We start from the raw sequence: 318 nt of genomic DNA on the forward strand, positions 1-318 counted from the left end.
TTGCGTTCAGCTTTCACCACGTGAGCTTTCACCAAGTTGGACTTTGGCTGTACTTGGCCTCCACCTTTTGGGGACCAAGCCAAGGTTGTTTCAGCCAGGTTACATCCAGGTCACGGCATCAGATATGTCGGGGGAGTGTGTAATTTCCTTGGTTCTGTCTCACTGCAGCAAAAATTTGAAATGGTGGACAAGTGTTACAGCTCAGTTACAGCTCAGAGTTTTATTCACAAGCAAAGGAAGGCACACCCTCAAGGCGTGAGGGTGGGCTGACCCCAAAGGAGAGGCCTCAATCCATCTTGGCTTCTTCCTTTTATACAT

The sequence above is a fragment of the Cervus elaphus genome, chromosome 11, assembly GCF_910594005.1.
Source record: "Cervus elaphus chromosome 11, mCerEla1.1, whole genome shotgun sequence".
NCBI lineage: Eukaryota > Metazoa > Chordata > Mammalia > Artiodactyla > Cervidae > Cervus > Cervus elaphus.